This window comes from Mus caroli, chromosome 11 (assembly GCF_900094665.2).
Source record: "Mus caroli chromosome 11, CAROLI_EIJ_v1.1, whole genome shotgun sequence".
Lineage (NCBI taxonomy): Eukaryota > Metazoa > Chordata > Mammalia > Rodentia > Muridae > Mus > Mus caroli.
In genome coordinates this window covers 109,940,314-109,965,267 of record NC_034580.1, presented here as the reverse complement: position 1 = coordinate 109,965,267, position 24,954 = coordinate 109,940,314, and positions in this window count along the sequence as shown.

Here is a 24,954-nt window from a genome sequence, read left to right as displayed (position 1 = left end):
ACTTTCCTTGTCCTCCTGATGTGGCTTTCCTGCAGTCCCCGCTGGACAGCTTTGGGGGACTCTGATTGTCTACTTGTGGGTGTGGACGCAGAGACCAGCCCATTCCGGTGTCAGGCAGAGAAAACTGTGCCAAGGAGAAACAAAGACGATGGCAGAGCCAAGCTCACACCGTGTGTTTCGAAGCCCAGAAGAAATATAATTTAATTACCTTGGCCTCCTGATTTTGCGTCTGTCGCTGCAGAGAGGTGACTCTGTTTTATGCTGTGTCACGCAGCCGAGGGCACTTGGGGCACAGACAGCGTCTGTGTCCCTAAAGCGAATGATTCAATAACGTGGACTTCTCTGATTTACTCTCCTTGGTGGGTGGCAGGTTAATAAAACTTCAATCAACTCCGGGAGTCGTCCTTCTTGCTGGAGGGATGGCGCACACAGCACACGAGAAGCTCAGCACTGAGTGGTCTCTCACCTCGGCCTCACTATCCTCACTCCTGTGCAGTGTGTGCCTGGTAGGGACAGATTCATAGGTACAATCTGCCCCCTGGACTAGCCTGGCACGTAGAACACAGGAACTCAGTGTGTCCGGGGAGCCAGCTTGTCAAGGAGGTCAAGAATTCTCAGCTCTTGCTCCGTCATTTACCCACACACCTGTGCCCCTCACAGCCCGCAGGCCCCCTCCAGCCCCTGAGGCCATTAGTCCTCTCAGCATACAAAAAGGCAATCGACAGAACACTCTATTGACAGGCCCTCACTGAATACAATTACCCAACGGGAACCATCCTGGATACATTAGCCAGAGTGGAACAAGCTGTGATCTGGTGAGACTCCCAAACATCCAGGAACGTTGCCCATCAATAACGAAGTGTCATTCTCCCGAAAGGTCTCAGACTATAGAGCAAGTATCTAAATCACATATCCTTCTTTTCCAGAACGCGCCTTCCCCTCCCGAACATGTCCTGCAGGCTCTCATCTCATCTGTGAGATACTCAGCCTGGGATTTCATCTTTACTGTTCTGCTAGAGGGGTTCAGCTGTACCCCCCCACACACACACACACTCCCACCCCCATGTGCATGAAGATACCGAAAGGCAGAGAGGCACAATGGTCAGCTGCAGGAACCATTACTGATACATGATAGAAAGACACCAGAGCCCAGGTCTGTGAGCCAAAGCTGAGACTTGGCGTGGTGGCCTCCAGCCAAGTGTATTCCCGCAACAGTCCTGGGGATGCTGTTCAGAGTGGAATACACATAATGCACCCCGCGTACTATTAAGTGGCTGGAGTGTCCCTGCCATGGCTGGACCAAGGGCAAACGCAGTCTGTAGTCCTTTCAAGTTCCTTCGTTTCTGAGGGCCCCTCAGCTTATGCTCAGCAACACTGGCAATCAGCTTTTCAAGAGGGAGAGGGGGCTGCCTGGAGGCACACAGGACTGTTCTAGGGCTCTTTAAGGCTTCCACACCTTGCCAACCACCACGGGAAGCTGGTCCTGCCATCCACATTATAGAGGAAGCAATGGAGGAACAAGGAAGGCAATGAAGACTGCCCAAGGCCCACAGTTAGAGTATAGGCTTGACTCCAGCCTTGCCAGTGCCTAAGGTGTGCCTCTTTGTAACAGGTAACTTGGTTCAAGGCTCCCCAGTTCCCCTGGGCCTCTGAAGCCAAGCATCATGGAGTCTGGGAATGGACAACAGAACCCTGTTTGCTTGTCAATGGGAGCCTTGTTGTCTTCCACAGCAGAGATCAGAAGCCAAATACCAGGAGTCCATGGGTTGTCTTTTCCTGAGGCCTCTCTCCCAGGCTGCGAATGGCTGTGCTTCCCCCACCCTACCCCCACATCCCAGCCTCACCTTGACTCCTGCATTACCACAGGGCCCTCCTCTCTGCATCTTGATTCCCCTTTCTTATAAGAGCAACAGCCAGGCCAAGCATGGTAGATCACACCTGTAATCACAGCATTCAGGAGGCTGAGGCAGAAGCATCACTGTGAGTTCAAGGTCAGCATGAGCTATACAGTAACACCCCCATTTCAAGATAAAATAAAACACTTTGCATTTACCTCAAAGGAGCAGTGGTCACCAGTCATGTGCAAGTCCTGGGGGTTTTTATTCTCTGTGCCTCATCAAAAAACGTTCCACTGGATCAGGGCGGATCCTGATGCTCTTCAATTTGATGTCCTCACCACCAGGTGCACCATCAGACTCTGAGGTACTGGGGTCTGGACTTCCAGGTTGATTAATGTGACTTTGGAAGGGAGGAACACAATTTAAACCATAACACTTAAGAATGTTACTTTCTGGGGTGTGGCCAGGGCTGGGGCTGGGGGGAGAGACACTGAAATAGCACAGAACTCTTTTGTCTCCTCAAAGCTGCAGTAGGATTTCCTCTTCCTATGAAGAAGGGCAGAGAAAGCAGATGTGCCTCAAGGACACTGGCAAGGGGCAGGGACAAGTTTGAGATGGTACCTAGACAACCGGCTGGGAGCAAAGCAGCCCTGCTGGGAGAACCCTGCAAGAGATTCTCAAGGGAGGGTCTGGGAACTCCAAGGTACACTTGGGCATGGGATACCGGCCTGCGGAGATCATCTCTGGAGACTTCGTGCATCAAGTGACAGGAAACGCCTGCAGGCTAACCTTGCTCCACCTCCTTAAGCTCCCACGTCAGTGAGACCTCACACTCCCTCCGCCCTCCTGCCCATGAATAGTCAAATCTAGAGCTCAGGTCTCCGTGGGCAGTCTACAGACAGAAGATACCATGTGGGATATGATCTTTGTTTTGTTCTATGTCACTGTGACAAAGTGCCAGAAACTAGATTCTATTACAATCCCTCTCCTGTGATAGCTAACCCTGCCCCCTTAAAAGCGGCGTTCATTCGTTTACTGTAACAGACCCTGTGACCTAGTCACCCCTTAAAGGTTCCCCCCTGGGAGTTTACCACACCTCCACTTTGGGAAGCACATTCAGGCATCATGATTTTGTGCTGATGATGCTGGCAGGTGGGGCCTAGGGCGGGGATGCTGGATGCAGTCTGTCCCTCGGGTTCCGTGCAAGAGCACAATGCTCAATCAGTTATTCACAAAGAATGAACCTCGAACCTCTCATCAGAAAGAATTTGAGTTCAAAGACAGCAAGTCTGAGCCCCCTGTGCCTGAGTGGTTTGCTGTGAGGGGAGGGAAAACCAAACAAAACAGCTTACAGATCTTAAACAGTAACAAGGAGAACCGAGCATCTGAAGCCGGCTTCTCCCTGGGCCCTGAGGATGCTGGGGCTCCCCAGCAACCCTGCCCGCTTTGATCCCAGAGGCTGCAGTGCACAGGATCAATGAGGGAAAGGCTGCGTTCTCTGCACCCTGTATCGGAGGCAAAATGCATGTGGAAATAGAGAAATCAATTCCCAACCTTAGAGCCTTCCTGGGAGACCATTCCTCTCTCTAGAAAGTGAAAATGAAGGGAAGCGGGTGGTGCCCGGCCCTCAGCGTGACCGACCTTGGCCTTGAGGCCAAGCTGATAGGTTTAACAATCAGCTCCTCTCACTCATCAAATACCAGAGCGCTTCAGAGGCTGCAAGGTTGGAGCACTGGAGGCAGGGCTCATAGCATGTCGAAGCCCATGAAGGATGTAAAGTGCTCGTAGCTTTTAGGTGTGTATAGGTGATTATGACTCTGTAGTTCTGTGTTATTATCATGTCCGGCTGTGTGGGTTCATCCTAAAAATATGTGCACATATGTGTGATTGTGTGTGCATTCGATCATAGCCCTGTAGACTTATGTGTGCTTAGGCATGCATGTGCAATTGTATGTGTGTGTCCATGTACATATATGTTAATGCATGTGTGCTTGTACTCATGGACATGTGCATGCATGCATGACTGTGTGTGCTCATGTACATGCATCTTGTGATTATGTGTGCACACATTTATGGTTGTATGTTCTTATGTGTGTGAGTTCTGTAGTTATGTATGCCTATGGATATCCATCCACTTTTGTGTGGTTCTGTGTATTCATGTGCGTGAGTGTGATGTTGTGTGTGTTCATAAACGTGTATGTGTGATTATGTGCTCACATTTGAGCACGATTGTTTGGTGAGTATACACATGGTACCGTGCTTGTGACTCCACAGACTCCCAGATCCTGCAGACAGTGGAGGGCAGGCCTGAGGGCCTAGTTACTTGGTTTATCTATGAGTTTCAGGGCCTATGGGACACCATCCTGAACAAGCTCCTGGGCTTGGCACCTGACAGAGGGATCCTTCTTCAAATATGATAGAAAGGAAATAAGCCTTTAAAACTTGTAAAGGTATGGGGGTGGGGGGTGGGGTTAAGACAGGAGGGAAGCCAAGCAAAGATACTTTCCAGGGAGTCTAGCTTCAGACTACCCCACAGGGACCTCTGCTCCAGGGACAAGGGGCTTGGGTCATTCTACCCTCAGCCTATGGCTCATTCCCAAGGACAGAACAATGTTCCAGAAACCAGACAAATGGGATTGCCTGATGAGGGAATCTGGTTCAAGCACCACCAGCTCCTGCCAGAGGCTGTCTGGGCATCCTGTGGGGGTGGGCAGCCATCAGTGACAGGAGCCACCACATTGCATTCCTGGGACCTCTGAGGTAGGCATGCTCTACTATTCAGTTGGAACCTGGGAAGGGAGAATGTGCCATCCAGAAGTCAAGACTAAGGGTCAGGGTAGTGCCCAGCCCAATTTGGCTGTGGGTACCAGCAAAGGGTGCCAGCCTCAGTCCCTTGCTTAACTCTTATCTCCATGAGTCTCCAAGCTGCGGACAGGGTGTACCGGGTGGGCCCAACATACAACACAAAACTAGCGAGAGGCTAGAGATACTGCTTCAGGGACATTTCTTATCACTGACCCAATATATATATGCAAAGCAAAGGATTATGTCTGCTAGCTGCTGACCCAGCCAGGCACCTGTGTGCTTCATGGCCCAAAAATAAAGCCCTATAGAATTGCTCCCTCCTGTCTCCACCTTTGGAAATCAGAGGCAAGGGGACCCCCTAAGGCCCCTCTCCCTCCCCCATGTCACCTAATATTGTCTCCAGGGTGGTTGGATGCTGTTTGTTTTGCTCTGGCATGAGCTAGGGCATGAGAAAAGAGAGCGTCTTTCTACTGCTTCTGGTGAGCTTTGGCTTCCAGGGACAAATCGATTCTGGTGGAATCAGCATTCAGTAAGGCCCCAGAAATTACTCCTTCCACAAATGTCAAATAATAAAAGAAAGGAAAGGAAAGCAAGCCACACCACTGGTTCAAACCCCAGCCAAGGCAGGCAGGCATGGATGGAGGGGTAGCTCAAAGCTGAGAAATCCCACTCCTCTCTTCTATCACAAACACTGGTGTCCCTGATTCCCATCATGTGGCTTCCCTTCAGTACTTTCAGACTTCAGGAGAAAAAGCTTCACACTCACACCCTCAGAAAAGCAACTCAAGAGACAGTACTCTAGGAGGTGAGAGAGGGGCTAGCCTGTGGTCCTGTATCAGGAAATGTTACTTGAGACAGGATCAGAGCATACTTATACATGACAGACATGTCTTAACAGTTCAGGAGACTGGAAGTTCCAAACCAAAATGACAGCAGACTTAAGGTCTGGTGAAGGTAAGGGTGCCTTCTTGGTTCATAGATGATGCCCAACGGCCATGTGCTTACATGGTGGATGAGGCTGGGGAGTTCTCTGGGCCTCATCCCCATCTAAATGCCTTTTGCAAGGAAGACTCTGACCTGACCACCTACGAAGAGTCCATCTCGAAATTCCATCACCATGGAGATTAGATCCCAACACGGGATGGGGAATGGGGCAAGGATGACAGACACTCAGAGTTCTGTATGCACAGAGGACCAGGTGGGGCACAGGCCAGGTCCACAGGGGAACTTCCCATGGGTTTTGGAACTAATGAGAAAGGCCTGCAGCTTTGGCCCCCACTGGTCACCAGCTGCCCCACAGAGACCAAGGGAAGACTGGGCCCTACTCCTGTGCTCCCAGAGCTAAGATGCAGTGAATAACATATGGGTATATTGAATGATATAAGGAAATGAATAATATAATATATATATAATATAACATAACTTGACAGGATCTGCAACTGAGGACACACACCTCTAGATGAGTCTATGGAAGAGTTACTAGATTCCATGAATTAGCGAAGACATCTTAACCTTGGAAAGCACAGCCTATGGACTAGATCAAAAAGAGGAAAGTAAGTTGAGAAACAGAACACTCTCTCTGCTTCCCGACCATGGGTGCAATGTGACCAGCTGCCTCAAACTCCTGCCTCTATGCCTTCCCACCCCATTGAACCAAAGGGAAGACCCACCCTGAATCCCATTGGCTGGGATCACAGAGCAAAGAAAGACGGAACAGGAGAGGGCAAGCTGAGTACCAGAATTCTTCTGTCTCTACTTGCTCATCCACCAAGATGTGAGGAGTCTCAGGCACACCGTTTCATGTCGTAGGTTCTCCACCAAGACTCGCTTCACCCTCTCAAACCATGAGCCAGATTAAGTCTCTTCTCCATTACGGTGTGTCGTGCCAAGGATGTGGTCATAGTGATGCTTAGAGTAACTAGTTAAACCCCCTTTCCAGGCTTGCTAGAAGATTGCATGGACAATGATTCATTGAATACTTGCAAATACCAAGCATTCTTCCAGCAATTCTAGCTGGCTAGTGTTTCTAACCTGCCCCGGAAGCCCAGGAGGCAGGGAGGAGGCACTGAAGCCAGAGGGTCTCTGTGCAGCTTGCTTGTGGAGGATGGAGTGTTTGCACGATGCACTCTTCTGATGACTGTGTTGGGGACTCAGTGTGAGCCACAGCTGCCAAACACAAAGCCAAACTGTCACCTGAACCCAATAGTAGCTGTCAGTCGACTGAAGGACAAATACTCTAGGATTATGTAATGAAGGGCCACCCTGAAATTTGGAGATTCCATCTTGCCAGATGTCATTCGGAGCAAGGATGGTCTTCTTTCATTTGACGCACGAACAGGTGATTCTGATGAGATAATTATGTGTGGGGTATATGTATGTATGTAAATATGTATGTATTTTTGAGTGTATTTGTGTATGTATGTGTGTGTATATAGTGTATGTACATGTGTGTCTATGTGCATATATGTGCCTGTGTGTGTATATGTGTCTGTGTTGTATATATGTGTATACATGTATGTGTCCATGTCTGTGTGTCTGTACATATGTGTGGTTTTGTATGTGTGTCTGTATTATTTATTTATACATGTCTGTGTATGTGTGTATATGTGTCTGTGCATGTGTACCTGTGTTGTATGAGTGTGTATGTATATATATATATATATATATATATATATATATGTGTGTGTGTGTGTGTATGTGCATCTGTATGTATGTGTGTATATATGTGTGTATATGTGTTTGTGTGTGAGTTCTTCATTCTACTGGCTTTTCCATGATGAAGAGTTAGGTAAAACATCCTCCTACCAGCAAGCTCAGTCTTCACCCAGATGAAAACGTGTAACTGTTAGAGACTTGATGCGCTCCCAATCCAGGCAAGGAGACACACGTCAGCATGGCACTGAGAGCTGCGTCGTACTCCTGGTCCTTTGTAGCTCCCAGTTTCACAAAATACAAAAATAGGAGGCATGCTCGAGACAGCTCCAATGCCTAGCTCAGAGGAGCTCAGCCAAGGGAGAGGAAGGGAGGGGGAGGGGGAGCTCTGTAAAGGGGGAGAGAAAAGGAAAATCAGCTACTTAAGGTCAGAGCCTTGAGAATAACACAGAGTCGAGCGGCTGCCAAGCGAGGGGAAGCAAGCCGCCTTCGAGGTTGGAGATGTGACAACAGAGCTGTCGTTGCCTGGGGGCTGGTGTCACTGTCCCAGAGACGGGGCGGGGGGGGGGGGTTGGTGTGTGAAGGATGTGGAGGGGGGGCTGAGCTTCAGATCTCGGGTGGGCTTTGTCAAAGGCTTCCCTCCCTTGAGAGACTGGCTACTGTCCATGCTGGCCTCCTAACCACAAGTTAAGGGTGGGCGCCTAGGGCCTCTTCAATTCTTGAAGGCTGATGGCGGAGAGATTTGATAGATGGCATATGGTGGGATGACATGCAAATGTATGCAAACGAGGCATCTGAGACCCGTGGTGCTTTATTTGTTTATTTAGTCGAAACAAAAGAACTATATGCTCACTGTAAACAAATCGGGAAATTACAGAAAGCAATGAAGAAAAAATAAAATAAAATCAGAATCTTTTGTTAGCCCCTCCACCCAGAAAAAAAAAAGGAGAGAGAGAGACGCAAAACTCTATTGCTAACATCTTGGTGTATAGTCTCCCAGACAATTTCCAGCTCATACATATATAGTTCCTTTTCCCCAAACCAAAATAAGTTCTTACTTTACATGCTGTTTTGCAACCTGCTCTTTTTTGCATTTGAAATATATTATAAATGAGTGTGGGGCTCTCTTATACATCCAGTGGAATCCCCACTTTTAGAAACTCGGGTGGGATCTAGTTTTCCTAGCCAAGGTTAGAGACCACCCCACCCCCGTGATGTAACTGGGAAGGCAAATGGAAGAAATTGAGGTGCAGATGAGTCCTGCCCATATGGGGCTGGGGGCAGGTGTGTGGCATGGATCTGGAGGAGCGGACGAAGCTCAAACTATAATTCTGTGGCACCAGATGGAGAGACAGGGGTGGGGGGGGGTGTTCCTTGGATAGCAGACCTACAGACCAGAGCAAGTGACATAGAGGCCTTGCTGCTGTCCTTGCAAAAGGCCCCAGGGCCCTCTGGAAGTCTTTGCCAGCTGGAAGGAGAATTAGTCAGTGCCCCAAGGAGCAGGAGAAAGAAACACATCCCAGTAACCCACCCATCTTCTCTCTCTGCTTTAAGGACTTGGCAGCTTTGGCTCTAGTGCCCAAAATCAGCTATCAGAAGGAAGGATGAAGAGAAGCCAAGATCAGCACGGGGTTGACAGAGAGATACTCAAGGACAGCGAAGATATCAGGCACAATATTGAGAACCAAAACATTCCTTGCAAGCGGCGTGTTCCAGTGGGGAAAAGATAGAGTCAGCCATTCCACTGACTTCACCTGACTACCCAGGGTTTGACCAGCTTTGTGGGCCTCCCCCATGTGTACCTGTGTGCCATGAACATCACCCTATGAGGCCTACCATGAAGGTTCATCTTTGTTGCCCACTTGGCTGGATTTGGAGTCACCTGGGAGACACACCAGTGGGTGTATCTATGAAGGTGATTCTAAAGAGGCCTGTTTGAGAAGGGAAGGCCCACCCTGAATGCAGGTGGTCCCATCCCATCCATGGACAGGGTCCCAGGCAGAATACAAAGGGGAAGGGAGAATGTGAGTCTCTCTCTCTCTCTCTCTCTCTCTCTCTCTCTCTCTCTCTCTCTCTCTCTCTCTCCCTCNCTCTCTCTCTCTCTGTCCTGACCGTGGACACAGTGTGACGGGCTGCCTTACATTCCTGCAGTGACGCCTTTATCATGCCTTCAAAACAGGAGCTGACATGAAACTTTTGTCCTTTAAGTTGCCCCTCATTGGGCATTTTGTCACAACTGGCATTTTGTCACAAAGAGGGAAAATAACACACATACCTACTATATTCCCAACCTAGGTGGTTTTGTAGATAGTGACGGCTTTATTCCTACCAGGAATCCATCCTTCTGCAGAGGGAGACAACCAAGGACCAGAGAGGGGGCTTAGCTTTCCTAGCGCCAACAGATCACATAAAGTGAATGTAACTGCTTCTAGACCCAAGATAAAGGGTGAAGTGTAGTTCCATTGGCAGATATCATGCTTAGCATGCAGGAGGACCTAGCATCTACTCTAAGCACGATACAAACAGAGCAGCAAGGTAGTGCATGTCTATATTCTCAGCATTTGGAAAGGGGAAAGCAGGAGGATCAGAAATTCAATGTTGTCCTTGGTTCAAGGCTAGCCTGGGCTACATAAGACTCTGTGTGTTGTGGTTGTTTGTTTTGTGAAGACCCCAGAGAGTCTTCGTGTGATGAAAAGAGCCTCCGGAGAATGGCCTGCAGGGACAGGATGGAGGAGACTGGCTTTGCAGAAAGACAGGGACACAGAAGACAAGCAAGAGAAGTCTGCCTTCTCCAGGTGAGAAGGGACTGTGGCAGAAGTTAGCCCCTAAGAGTAAAAGTCAGAAAGATCTCAGAATGCATCCATGGGGTCTCAAGGAGGATGCTCTAATGCTTACTTACATGTATGTATATATGTATGTATGTATGTATGTATGTACTTTGCCCGTGTGCCTGGTACCTGCAGAGGTCAGAAGAAGGCACTGGAGCCCCTGGAACCAGTCATGGATGGTTGTGAGCCACCCATGATTTGCTAGCTTCCTCTACAAGAGCAACAGTGCTCGTAACCGCTGAACCATCTCTCCAGCCGCTTTAACCGCTGAACCATCTCTCCAGCCGCTCAGCGAGCTTCTTATACAGACCAGGACCACCTGCCCAGGGATGATGCCTCTCCTTCCTGCACCAATTAACACGATGACAGCCCCACACAGGCATGCCCGCAGGCCAACCTGATCTAGGTAATCTCAGTTAAAGCTGCCTTCTCAGATGACTCTTTGCTGGGTCAAGTTGACAGTCAAAGCTCACTAGACAGGGGACCAGGCCAGACTGTCCCATGGACCCTAAAGGCAGACAGGAGGAGTTAGAAATGGTTAGCATTTTTATATATTGCCTGCTTGCTGGGACAGAGGTACTCACGACCCCTTGGGAAAAAGAGCAGAGTCACCTGTTTCCTCTAAAGCCTGGCTCCTGGCTACCCACTACCCCGAAGCTTATGCTATCGCCCCTGCTAATCACAGCTCAGCACCCAAAGTGAAAGCCACTTTGAGCAGGATTTATTAAGCTTCTGCCTTCACTGCTAAGCTTCATTTGTTTTGTTCCACAATGCTAGTGGCTCCTGTATGGCGTTAATGGCCTATTTGGGGTTCACAGTCCTCCCGTGTCCTCACCGAGGCAGGAGGGGGCACGCGCAGTTTTTATTTGCCCATTTGGCTTGCTTTTTAATTACACCGGGGTGGGGTGGGGAGCAGAGGCTCTCAGCAGGGGGGGGAACCGCAGCCGCCCAGTATTTTTCATTACCGTTAATATTTTCGCCAGCAGCGATCCCAGTAAATGAGGAACTGTAATCCAGAGGATTGGGGTGGTTAATTGAAAAATAATGCTGGGCAAAGATAGGTTGAGATAGATGGAACTGAGGGGAACAGGAAATGAGCGCTCACCTCCTCCCACCACACTGAGGCCCTTTCTGCTCTCCTAGAGAGCTGACCAGAGCCCAGGGAATCTGAGGGAACGCCGTGGATTTTATTATTAACACGAATAATATTGACGAATGCGGTGGTGCGTGCTTGTAACCACAGGGCTGGACAGGCAGAAGTGGGTGGATTTCTGGGGATCAAGGGACCATATCTGTTTCAAAACACAAGGGGATGCCTCCTACGAGATGACCCTTGAGGTTTGGACTCTGGCATCGGTATGCCTGTGTGCTGCACGCACATGCACCTACATACTTCTGCATGTGCACACACAACATATTGATAATAGAGTTGTTTTGGAAAGTGTGTGTGGCATATTGGGTTTGGGATGGATGTCCTGAGGAGGGCCAGGGACAGGCAGGAGGCCTGAGGCTGTCTTTGAAGTCAGCTCCTTCATCAACTACTCCCATCCCTTAGGATGGAGAACGCTACAGAAAAAATCATACTAATAGGCACAGGCAGACCCAATAGGGAACAGTGACCCTCCAGCTCAGCCACCACAGGGATGGAATAAGTTGGAAACCTTCTACAAAAAGCAGTTAAAAATAGGAACTGAAACGTCTTAAATGCATGCCTTCCTTTCCAGCAATTCCATGTCTCAGAATGTGTGTGTCCTGGTGAGTGAGATGAAGCCACTTGCGACTGTTGTCCACAAGGATTTGGGGTCAAGGACCCTGGCTGCCCTGTTACTAGAGAAGGCACTGGTCACTTGCCATGTGGAGGTTACATTAGCAGAAAACAGTTAGCTGAACCCAGCACCCTTTGCGATGGCAGCTCGCTTGTGAGTGGTGTGAGATGTGCGGCTGCCACGGTGAACAGTGAAGTTGTAGATTTTCAGACATCACAAAATTCCCTTTGGAGTTGGGAGATGGCTCAGTTGGTAAAATGCTAGCCTTGAAAGCTTGTGGACCTGAGTCTGCAACCCTAGAACTCATGAAAACAGCTAGGGGTAACGGCACAAGCCTGCAATCCCAGCGCCAGGGGGACAGAGACAGGTGGATCCCTTTTGCTTGTGAGCCAATCAATGTGTCTGAATGGGTGAGATCCAGTGTCACTGAGCGACCCTGTATCAAAAACCCAGATGGTGAGAGACTGACAAAGACACGCAGTGACCTCCACATGCATGTGCACACAAATACATCTGTACACGTTTACACATCTACACAATACATACAAATATCACACACATTAAGTAAATGAACAAATTAATAAGCACACACAAAAGCAAGAATGCATTTTTTTAAGTTCTATTGAATCCCACTCAATGGAAAGCCATTTCTAACCTACTCTCACTCAGCTGCCAGTTATAGGTTGGGAAATATAAATGCTCAGTGGGTGTTTACTGAATAAGCCTTGACCTGAGTTTGAATTCCCAGGACCCACATAGAAAGCCCTATGGATAGCACACATCTATAATCCCTGCACTCCTACTGTGAGATAGCAGGAAAGAGAATGGCTTGTGAGTTCTTTGGTCAACTAGCCCAGAGAATGAAGAACAGTGGCAGAAAACCAAGAGACACCCTGCCTCAAATAAAAGGTGGGACTCACATCCTGAAAGTTGTCTGCTGACATCCACATGCACTCATGGCATGCATACCTAAACATACACCACACACACACACACACACACACAAACACATGCAGACCACACAACACACCAACACACATACACAGCACATAGCACACACACACACACACACACACACACACAAACATATGCAGACCACACAGCGCACACACACATACAACACACACAATATAACACACATCACTCACACTCACACCACACATACACGCCCATACACCACACAGACACAACACCATACATACATAGCACACACAGACACACATAACACACATACCATATCACACACAGACACACCACACACACAGACACACACATAACACATATAACAGGAAATGTAGGGCTACCTCTATATAAAAACCAGGAGGCTGTGCAGCCACAAGAGCATCTCCTACAGGAGGACCTTACTGAGGACTGCCTGTGACACCAGCATTCTTGCAAGAGGACCTAATAGAGGACTGCCTGAGAGACCAGGGATTGCTGGTGCAGGCAGTGCCAGCCAATCAGGAACTGCTGTTTAGAAGAGATGCTTTCTTGGGACCAATGGGGTGCGGGTGGCAGGTGTTAAAGGAGTTTGCAGCAGAGTTCAGATGAGCTTGCTGCTCCCTGGACTTCTTGTCATTGACTCTGCACCGCCTCACCTCCAACCCACAAGGGCAGGGAGGGTCCAGGGCACAGGCAGCAAACACACACAAAGACATCTTAAAAATTCAAACATAAGAGGAAAACAGAAGTGTTGTCACGTCATGCTGAAACCCTTTGGGACTTTCACAGTGTCCCCATAGTGAGATTTGAAGTCTTCCCATGAGCCTTTCCGGCCTCCCCTTGAGCCAATCTTTATCTTAGCAGATCTCAGCAGGACTGAACTGTTGGAACCCAGCATATTACAATCCTTTCCAACTTCAGGTCCTTCGCACAGATCACCCCTCCCCCTTCTAAGACATAGCTGCTGATCTGAAAAAAATAGGCTTAGGAACAAAGCTAGCTAACTAGACACTGACAAAGACCAGGGCCTCTTGGGCCTCACCACAGCCTCTTCTGTGCACTTCCTCTAGCAATCCAGGGCCTCAGAGGGCTCCTCCCGGCCTTTCCTCACAGACAGGAAGCCAGGTGGAAAGCCAGCTCTAGAGCTTGGAGAACAGTGTGTACGGCATCGGATGAGAGCCCAGACCTGCATCCTGGTCCATCCCCTTACCACAAGCACTTCTGAGATTCCTGCCCCATGGGAAGCACAAGTGGACAGGCTTGGACGTCATAGCCACCTTGCTATCACCATCTCAGACACCCCGGAACCCTGAGTTTGGATCCATAGAGCCCCTATAGAAATCCAGCTGTAGCAGTGCCCCCAGCACTCTTGGGGCAGGATAAGAAACAAAGACAGTGCAATCACTGGGAAAGCTACTCTTTTATCTGCTTCCCTGGCTGACCCAGTCTGTCAGTCTCTCCATCTCCCTACTTGACACCCTGAGCCATCACTGGCTCCTCCTAGGGCCCTTCCCCCTCCCCCAAAGGACCAGCTCCTCAAAGACCTCTCTCCACTTTCCACCTCCAGGCTCAGATGTGTGGGTAGCATCCAGTAGGTGCTCAATAAATGCTTGTCACATGAAGGAAAGAAACAGGGAGCCTCATTTCTGCTTTAGGAACCTAAATTAGAGTTGCCTGAGAAAAAGCTGCGTGTTTACAGCTGGATACTGAATGGAGTTAAGGCGTCGCTAATGATCTTAATGGGTATTGTTATTTTAAATTAACTAATTAATCTGATTTTAATGTGCTCTCACGATGCAGCCTCGTCGCCATCATGATCATTACTTTATAGCTCTCTGAATTCAGCCTCACATTACAGCCACTGAGCTCCTGTTTACCAGGTGCATTTTCCTCATTCAGTATCTGGGCACAAATTTCCAGGTTTCATTAGAGGCATCCAGCACGGACATTCAGGGACACCCATCGCCGCTGGCCTTGCCTGTTATTAATGTCATTATTCAAATTCCAGTGTCTAGAACATCATCGAATAGCCCCCCTCCCTTGGGGAGGAAATGAAGGCGTGGGGGAGATGGGGGACGAGGTGAACTGTACACAGTGCCCACTCATCATGGAGCCTGATCGCCACAGCGCCCTCTACAGGCTGGTTCTTCCTTTCACCTCCAAGCATCCTAACTTGGGGTCATCTTAAAGTGGAACCCAGTCACCCATCACACTGGTTAAGGACCAACTTCTCAAAGAGGTCTCTTTTCTCTCCCATCTCTTCTTTGTTCTATTTGCTAAGTTTAGAATGAGTGTCCGGCCCCAGTACCGTGGGTCCCGTCTGCCAGGTCTCCATTCGAATCCTAGCCATGATCTTCCTCCGATCCCCCTCCTCCGCTCTGGTCTCCGACCCTTTCTTCAACCTTCCTTCCGTGCCCTCTCTCTAGGTGGCAGTCCTGTGCTGAGCACCGGGCATATTAAATACACCATGTAGCCAAGTGTGAGGGAAGGGCACAGCCTCCAGGAGTAGATGGATGGATATAAAAGCAAAGAAAGGAACACGGAGAGGCAAACAAGGGTGCTGGTAGAGCCCCAAGTACAGAGAAGGCCGTGCAGGCTTTGGTGGCAGGAGGGGGATCCAGGGAGGCTTCTCAGGCAAGATGTTGGTGTCACCTTAAGGCGAGCTGTCACGTGACTCTCTGTCCCTGGCTTCACCTTCCTCCCTGCCATAGAGCCCCCCAACTTTTCTCCTTTGTGTATAAACTTTTCCCTACTGAGTCAGCTCAGTTGTGACAAGGCACATGCTGTACTTTGGGGGCTCCTTTGGGGGGAGGTTTGATCTTTTTAAAACTAATTTATTTATTCACATTACACCCCCATCACAAGTCCTCTCCCCCCACTCTCACCTCACAAAGCCCATTACTCCCTCCCCTTCTCTGAGGAGAAGGGGAAGCCCTCCACTTGGGTACCAGCCATCCCTGGGACATCAAGTTGCAGCAGGACTAAGTACCTCCTCTCCACTGAGGCCCCCCAGGCAGTCCTGATAGGAGAAGGAGATCCAATGGCAGGCAACAGAGTCAAGACAGCCCCCGTTCCAGTTGTTAGAGGATCCACATGAAGACCAAGCTGCACATTTGTTACAAATGTGTAGGCAGCCTAGATCCAGTCCCTGCATGCTCTCTGGTTGGTGGTTTAGTCTCTGTGAGCTCCCATGGACCCAGGTTAGTTGACTTTGTAGGTCTTATGGTGTTCTTGACCCCTCTGGCTCACTCATCCTATCCCCCAGACTCCCTAAGCTGCACTTGATGTTTGGTTCTGGGTCTCTGAATGTGTCTTTTATCTGCTTCTGGGTGGAACCTCTCAGGAGACAGTTATGTTAGGCTCCTGCCTGCAAGCATAGCAGAGTATCATTAATAATGTCAGGGGTAGGCTTTCTCCCATAGGATGGGTCTCAAGTTGAGCCAATCATAGGTTGGCTGTTCCCTTTATCTCTGTTCCATCTTTATCCCTGAACATCTTGCAAGCAGGACAAATTTTGGGAGTGAAGGTTTTGTGGGTGGTCCCACTTCAGTCTCAATATCCCCTTCTGCTATAAGTCTCAGCTAGGGTCACCCAGACCCAGAAAGACACATGTGGTATGTACTTACTTATTTGTGGACATTAGCAATATAGTTCAGGACAACTATGCTACAATCCACAGACCCAAAGAAACTAATAAGGAGGTCCCAAGGGAGCATGCGTGAATCTCACTCAAAAGAGGAAATAAAATAGACATTGGAGGTGAACAGAGGAAGGGAACTGGGTGAGAGATGGGGTGGGAAGGGGAATGGGGGAGAAAACAGAAATGAGTAGGGGCAAGGGGAGGGCTTGAGATGGGAAGGGGAAGGCTCCCAAGAGTCTACGGGGGATTAGTGCTTTTAAATTAAGTCCTACTCAATGGAAAATCCTTTGATAAGTCTCCTCCTTCTGGGACAGCCTCACCCCAAAGGTCCTTAGGGGTCACTCCCTTACCTCCTTCAGATCTTTTCCCACCCACCTACTCCCCATGCTCCGGGGTGTTCCTCACCCTACCTTCACAACAGCATGCCAGAATCCTTCCAATTTTCCTCACTAGCTCGTATTTCCAGATACCGTAATATGTGTTTTCATTTGTCTGTGGTATCTCACTCTGCTAGGAGGCAAACTCCACAGAGCAAAGATTCATGTCCATTCCTTCAGTGTTGTAACTAATGGCCGCCACGGGGCGTAAGGGACACAGCAGGCGCCTAATCTGTGGCTGTTAATCTAGCGGAATGAAGGGACTGAAGGGCGGTAACGCAGTTGTGCTGTGTCATTTCCTATAAGGTAGCTTTGCAGAAGCCTCCTCTCTCTCACGGCTGACAGCATGCCTGTGACCAGAGTGGGCCTCTCTGTTGCTGGAGAGCTTGGAAAAACTGATCAGGATCTCATGGCTTCTTTACCCATGACACACACACACACACACACACACACACACACACACACACACACACACACACACACACACACACACACACACACACACAAANACACACACACACACACACACACACACACACACAAAAACTAGCCAAGCCTACAAAGGAGCTGAAGGCTGCCTTCTACTTGCTACTGGCCACACCTGGCCGTCTGCCTCAGTTTGACTGATCAGCCTCAGATCAGACAGAGATATCTGCAGGCCCTGGGAACCACACATGGTGTCTAGTGGCTGTGGATCCTGAACAGAGACCACTGAGGCCCCAGGAGAGGGCTGGGAACATCCACCCTAGTACTGGTCCTCCAGCTCTTGGCCTCAGTGGGTGGATTTAGCACTGCCCAGTATAGCTAGGGTTCTGGAAACATAGAAGGGTTCTAACCAGGGCCTTCTGCCATGGAAGAGCATCCTAGCACATCCAATGTGCCTTGCTACATTGTTAGGCTATATTGCAAGTTGCTGTCCTCTACTTACAGAGGACAAAAAAACTGGCCCCAGAGATGATAGCCAGCATACCAAGGTCACCTAGTAAGATCTAAAGTGTCCTCCTCAGCTCCAAAGAGAGAGCGAGGCTTACTTTCCCTCTGCGTCACGCCCTCCCCCAGGGAATTGTTTCAAAGTCGGGACTTGCCTGACCCTTCCTTCACCCCACCTGCCCCCCTGCTATCTTCCCTGGCTTCAGTACATTCACCAACACCAGAGTCAGGGGTGACCCTTGGCTGCCACATCCCATGAGGACATCTCAGCACACTTTATCTTGCAGCAGTTTCTGACACTTGATGAAGAAGACGCTTCATCAAGAAGAAGGCCCCACCCACTTGGGAGGTGGTCATGGGTTGCAGATTGGACGAGCCAGGGGAACAAGCCAGTAAGCAGTCATGGTCTCTGCTTCAGTCCTTACTCCCTGGTTCCACTTGAACTTCTGTCCTGACTTCCCTCAGTGATGGACCATGACATGGACATGAAAGCCAAATTAACCCTTTCCGCCACGTGTTACTTTTGGTAACACCCTTTATCTCAGCAACTGAGAGCAAACTAGGGCAGCCAGTACACGTGGGGCTGGAGTCTGGGCTCAGAGCTTCCTGGCATACTAGCTAAGCTCTCTTTCTGGATCTGCTGCTTCATTGAGAGTTCCACAGTCACAAATCTATTGGCATACCTGTTCTCCACAGAGCCCAGATGCCCAGGGGTACAGGCTTCATGCCTAGCACCCCTCTACCATCTGGAACATAAACACCAGGGCCTGATATGTGGAAAAACTCTCTCCACAAGGCTATGAGGTTCAAGAGCCAGGAGTCATGCACGCACGGTTGGTTCATAAGCTCGTTAGTTTGATTGACACATGGCAGGTGACCTCCACTATCTCTATTCAAGCCTGTGCCCTTGGCTGATTGTAGGTGGCCCCAATATCTCTACTCAAGCAGTGTTCTGGGATTTTAACGTGCACACAGGCCTTCGAGAGATCTTGTTGACATCCACATCTCACTCAGCAGATCTGGGGTGGTCTTGAGGTCCTGCATTCTAGAAAGCTCCACACTGATAATGGGGACCATGAATGCCATTTGGGGCAGCAGGAACTTCAAGGCACCAACTTGTAAACAGCCAACTGTGTCCCCAGAATTACCACACAGAGGAGGGGATGGGGCTGCATCTCCTGAATCCATAAAGAGTGCCAAGTATGGCCAGAGTCAGAGTCTATTACACGTCCCTTGGCAACAGCATTCCTTGTGCTGGCTGTGATGGATAAATATGCTCATTTTCAAGTGCTCCCGAATCCATAGTAACTTCCTCAGCCAGATGCCAGACCTATGAAGGCAGGTGGGAGGGAAATCTAAGGAGTTCCTAGCCTGCTCTCTTCAGGGGCTGGCTGGCAGGAAATAAGCATTACAAAGATGAATACCTGGGGGGACTGGGGAGAGAGATACAGGGCAACAGAGGGGACAGGGACCAAAGTGGCAGCTGGCAGAGCAGCTTCCTGGAGCAGGGTAGCACTCCAACATGCTCTCTGGGTTGGCATGGTAACAGTAATCCATGTAAATAACTGACCCATGCTTAATTAATAAAAAGAAAACAAGGGAGGGCTGGGGCGATAACGCAGTCAGTAAAGGGCTTGTTTTGCAAACATGAGGACCTGAGTTTGATTCCCTAGGGCCCACTTATTCTTTAAGACATGCAGAGTGGCACACACTTATAATCTCAGCACTGAAAGGGCAAAGAAAAGCCGATTCCTGGGACTTGCTGGCCAGCCAGCCTACCCTACTTAGGGAGTTCTGGGTAGATGGCACATGAAGAGCAACAGCCTTCACATGCGTGTACATGAGACACACACACAAACAAGGAATGGATGGAGAACCCACTTCTTATTGGACCCTCCCCTCTTTTCCTGGCCGAGGACTGATGGCCTTCTCTGATTGGGCATTTGTCCTGGTTGTCCTGCAAACTGACATCAACTTGGACAACTCTGAGAAGAGGGAATCTTAATGGAGAAAATGCCTCCATGAGATTGACCTTTTTGCAAGTCTATCGGACATTTTCTTACTTCGTGATTAAAGTGGGTGGGAGGGCTCACGTGCCACTTTGGGTGGCGCCACCCCTGAGCAGGTGGCTCTGGGTTACCTAAGAAAGTAGGCTGAGCAAATCACGAGGAACAAACCAATAAGTAGTATTTCCTGCCCGTCTCTGCTTTAGTTCCTGCCTCCATATTCCTGCCTTGAATCCCTCCAGTGACGGAGTGGGACCTGAGAGTTGTGTTGAAATCAACCCTCTCCTCCCCAAGTTGCTTTTGGTCATGGCGTTTGTCACAGCAACAGAATCCTAAGAGCAGTGGATATCAGTGGAAATCAATAGACCTCACCCTGCCCACCACTCCCAACATTTCATAGGTACAGCAGGCCATGCCTATGATGAATCAGGCCAGGAGAGACCCTCAGTGCCATGCAAGGGTTCAGTAAACATCTCCGCAGGAGCAACAGCAGAATTGATTAAGTTCCTTGGTGCCAGGCCCCTGTCATGCCTTAGCTTGTGTTATGTGTAAACAAGGACACTGAGAAAACTATTAGTATCAGCCTGTTCTAAAGGTGGGAAAATTGAGGCTCCGAAAGATTTAATGACTTTTTCAAGGTCACAGTTGGCAGCTGTGATGACCCATATGGCAATGATTGATGGCAATACATAGTCAACTTGAGGGAACGTAAAGATCACCTAGGAAACACAGCTCAGAGTGAGCCTGCTTGGGTGTTTCCAGAAACAGTGGAAGAAAGGCCCACCTATAATATGGACAGCACCATCTTGTAAGCTGGGGATTCCAGGCTGAGTTAAAAGGGGAAGGGGAACACCACTGAGTTCCTGCGTTCATCCCCGGCTGTGGACACAATGTGACCAGTCACCTCACACTCCTGCCACCATGCCCTTTCTCACAGACTGGGAGCCAAACAAAGCTTGAACGTGCTTTTGTCAAGGATTTTGTTACAGTGTTGCAGCAACAAGAAAAGTAATGAATCCAGTGCCCGCTGCCTTGGCCTGTTGACGCTACTGTGACCTGCTTTAACCCCAAGATGGGATACAGTCAGTGCAATGCCAGACCAGTGGGGCCCCACCCAGCCCAAGCCGTGAGAATGCCTGCAGCTGCTGCTTTATACCCTAAGGCCCTGAGCTATTGGATACAAAGCCCAGCTATCATGTGAGAGGTGAGAGAGGGATAATAGATGGGAGAGAGAGAGAAAGAGAGAGAGAGAGATGAAGAGAAACACATACACAGAGATAGAGGTTATAGAGAAATAAAGAGATAGACACACAGAAACAGACAGACAGACACACAGACAGAGGGCGAGGGCGAGGGCGAGGGCGAGGGCGAGGGCGAGGGCGAGGGCGAGGGCGAGGGCGAGGGCGAGGGAGAGGGAGAGGGAGAGAGAGAGACATCTCTTCTGTAGGAGATCACTGGCAAGGCTATTAGAAGAACCTCCTAATTGAGTCCAGTCCAGATGACAAAATTACGAGCTAATAATGGTTGTTCTTTAAGTTGTGGCTTTCCAAGCAACCCAACTCCGCCTCCTCAGTACCTGAGCACCTTCTCTGCTCCTTCCTCCAATCCTAGCGCCCACTGGCTCTAACTCATTGACCAGAGCAGCCTCCTGGAAGTTCTCCTGCCCCACATCTTGCTCTCTCCAGGCCGTCCTCACTGCGTTGGAGTCAGATGAACCCTATACTTCTTCCCAGCAGGCTTAACCGGCCTAGCATGATGGATCCCCGGCTTACACCCAGCTTCCTCCATTCACTTCCCATGGGTCCCCCAAAGGTACTTCCCTCTGTTTTTTGCTCCACACGACTGGTTTCTACTCATTCCCCAGAACTTGGGGTTCTTCCACAAAATCAGGGAGGTGAGGTGAATTTTACACACAGCAATATACTTATATTTGGGGGCAGCAAGATGGCTCAGGAGATACAAGCACTCACCACCAAGCCTGTTGGGAGTCCGATCCTTAGGCTCACACGTTAGACAGAGAGAACTACCTCTCATGAGTTGTCCTCCGCCAGCCACATGAGTTCTGTGGCATGCTAGGTCACCTTCCCCACCACACACAGAGAGATAAACAAACAGACAAACACTTTAATGTGCCTGGATGCTAAGTGCATAACCTGGTGAATTTTGACAAATATTTCCATGGATACAACCATGATCCTCATGTATCCTTAGCAGGCTTTCAGCAACCATCACTTAGGTAAAAATAGGAGGAGACTCATCACCGAAGCTTCCTGGGTCCCTTTGTAGGCAGTGTTCTATCACTAGAATGTTAGTGATCTGGGTAAATGGCAAATACCCAACTACATACAAAGACTCCTGAGCCAAGTACTCTACATATGAATCACATATATGCACACCACATAGCACACATTCATCATTCTTGCACACAGCACATCATAGACATGGAGTTGATTTCATATTACATGTATGACACATGCAGATAGTCTTCACAGTTCATATTACACCTTATATACATTCAATATAGGCAAACATACATACACACACTACACCAGAGACATGTAATACACTATACACTACACACAAATCATACAGGATACCACCTACATGCGTGAATGTAATATAACAGCATACGTGTATACTGTAGAAAACATACATGAATGCACTATACACAGCACACACATATAGTACACAGACCATAGACACATAATGCATACACCCCATACACATGCAATATATACATATACACAGGGCGAGCACCTCTGCACACAACATACATGTAACAAACCAAGATGCACACATACACATAGCTTGTAGACAGCATGCACTAGCATGCATATCTGTACACACATACACGTAACAAACCAACATACACACACCTTGTAGACAGCATGGTATTTCAAGTTGAGGGAGGGAGTCACTCATTGGCCTGGGGTGGAGCCAGAATGATGGAAATCCTACAAGATTTCTATGGAAGGAGTGGAAGGAGAGGCTTGAAGTTTGGAGTCCTTGCTATGGAGGGTTGTTTTCCCAATACTTTTCATCAGAATCCAGTGTGGGGACACAGGCACACACACACACACACACACACACACACACCAATATCTCTGGATGGCAACATATGTCTTTATTAGTATAGAATTATTTTTCTTTTCTCCTGGGCCATTTTCTCTTAGTTCACATAATAAAAACGCTAATCTTATCCACTAGATTGATTTCATGACCTGTTAATAGATTTCTGTGTAAATGCAAAAAAAAAAAAAAGTTTGAGTTTTGTGTGGGAGAGAAGACTCAGAGGGATTCTTTTGGACACGTGACCTAAGCTGCGGTTATCTTTTCTTTTATTTAAAAATATATCTTTAAACACGTTTAATGGGAGTCTGTAACGATGCCCTGTGCCCCCTCCCTCCCACCATCCCTTTCTTCTTGTTTCTCTGAAGCGATTTAAAGCCAGTCCAGGGCATCTTATCAGCTCACGCCGATGCATCCATACACATTACTAACAAATAACAACAAAATCATCTTCTTACCCAGCGGAAGCGGCAGCAATTATTCCCCACCTCTCTCGCCTGCTTCCTCGTCCGTTTTTCTTGATTGTCTCAAAATGGGTTTTTTATACTTCGTTGATTCGAAGCAGGTTGGGAACAAGCTCCATACATCTCTCACCTTCGGCGGCATTTCTCCACATTTCTCCTTCTTTCCTCCCTCTTCCCCCTCCCTCTTCTGCCCTCAGATGGAGCGGGCTAAGTCACATAGAATGGAATGAATGATTGAATGGGTTTGGGCAATCAGAGACACCTGTGTGCAATCTCTTACATCAACGTGGAGGACATTGGTTACCTCCAAACTTCACTTGGGCCTCTCATGCCCAATCCAGTAACGTCTTCACCATGGCTCCAGAGGTATCTGTCTCCATAGATTTACCTTGCCTGAGCTTGAACGTCCTAAAAATGGAGTCATAAGGTTTGGTTTTGCCCGGGGTTGTTTTGTGGTGGGCTCACACCTGCTGTGTGCACTTCATTGCCCCTCCTTTCATCCCATTGGCTGAGAGGAAGACAGCCTGGTATCCATTCTTGCATGACAGACAGCTATTCTGCCCAGGTAAAATTTTTGGTACAGGCCTCTTTTTTTTTTGTGAGTTTATGTTATTAAGCGCCTCAGACAAAGCCTTGTGATAGTTCTTGAAAATAGCCCTTCCTTTCTATTTTCATGCATACTTTAGGAATAGCTGGTCAAGTTTTTCTTATGGAACCTATTGGAGGCTGGAGAGATAGCTCAGTGGTTAAGAGCAAAGGAAATGGGTTCTGTTCCCAGCACCCACATGGCAGCTCACAACCATCTGTAACTTAGGGATCTGTGCCCCTCTTTTCTGGTCTCCTAGGCACTGTGCTCTTGCAATATAAAGACATGCACACAGGCATAAACCTCATACACATAGAAGTAAAAATAGCCCAGAGGCTTCAACCCTACACAAAGAACTACAGACAACTAAGGAATGCTGCGAGCAGGAGAAATAATTCTCTTCCCACGGAAGAGCTCACCAGTTGGTTATCCAGTACCAAATGGTCGGTCCGAACACATACTGATGGGAACATTATAGGGACGAGCAGGTTATATTTAGTAATAAATATGTATATGTCACATACATGCACATAGCAACAATTAGTGAGAAAAGAGTCTATAAATTTGAAAAAGAGCAAGGAGAGGTATATAGGAAGATCTGAAGGGAGGAGAGAGAAGGGAGGAATGATGTCAAGAATGAAAATTCTTAAAGCAAAAAAGAAAAAAAAAACCTAAACCCTAAATCCTAAAAAGAAAATAATTTTCTATATTCACAATTACATCATCTGGGAATAAAAGCCATTTTCTTCCCCTCTGATTTTTGTAGTTTTAATTCTTCAGGTTGACTGATTTCACTGGCTTGGATTTGGGCGCCAGCTGAATAGAAGCAGTGGGAACGGCTGCTCTCATCTGCATCCCGGGCTTTCGGGGGAAAAAAAAAGTATTTTAGTGTGTTACTCACAAGTATGATTTAACCTTTGACTTTTTAATATGCCTTTTATTAAATAACAAATTTGTTGTCGTTTTAAAGGTGATACAAAGTATTTCTATCATGGGAGAGGGTTGAGTTTTGTCAAATATATTTCCCGTGTTTACTAAGGAGACTAGATAT